Raw genomic sequence first — 359 nt, 5'->3', positions numbered from 1 at the left:
AATTGTTATAGTCAATCTACAATTGTCTTTGGTGTTGATGATTTTTTCATCCTCCTATCTCTCTTACCCCTAACACAAAAATGTCTATTTGTTGCTCTGGGGTAAGCTCTGTAGTGTTGTTTTGTTTTATGTCTGGATTTTCCTCTTGTTTCTGGGTGAGTACGAAAATTTGACATTGCTCTACAATCCCGTGTTCTATGTCCTACTCTTTGGTGATACAATGGTACTCATTATGACCCTCACATCTGCAGTTTCTACAAATAGTCTCATAACACTCTTGTGCTTTATGCCCCCATTTATTACAATTAAAAAGTTTAAATCTAGCATTCCTTGAAGTGGTTCCAACACTATGTTCAGAT

Source organism: Oratosquilla oratoria, chromosome 35, assembly GCF_046742065.1.
Source record: "Oratosquilla oratoria isolate Oo_2021 chromosome 35, ASM4674206v1, whole genome shotgun sequence".
Classification (NCBI taxonomy): Eukaryota; Metazoa; Arthropoda; class Malacostraca; order Stomatopoda; family Squillidae; genus Oratosquilla; species Oratosquilla oratoria.
This window is presented reverse-complemented; position numbering follows the sequence as displayed.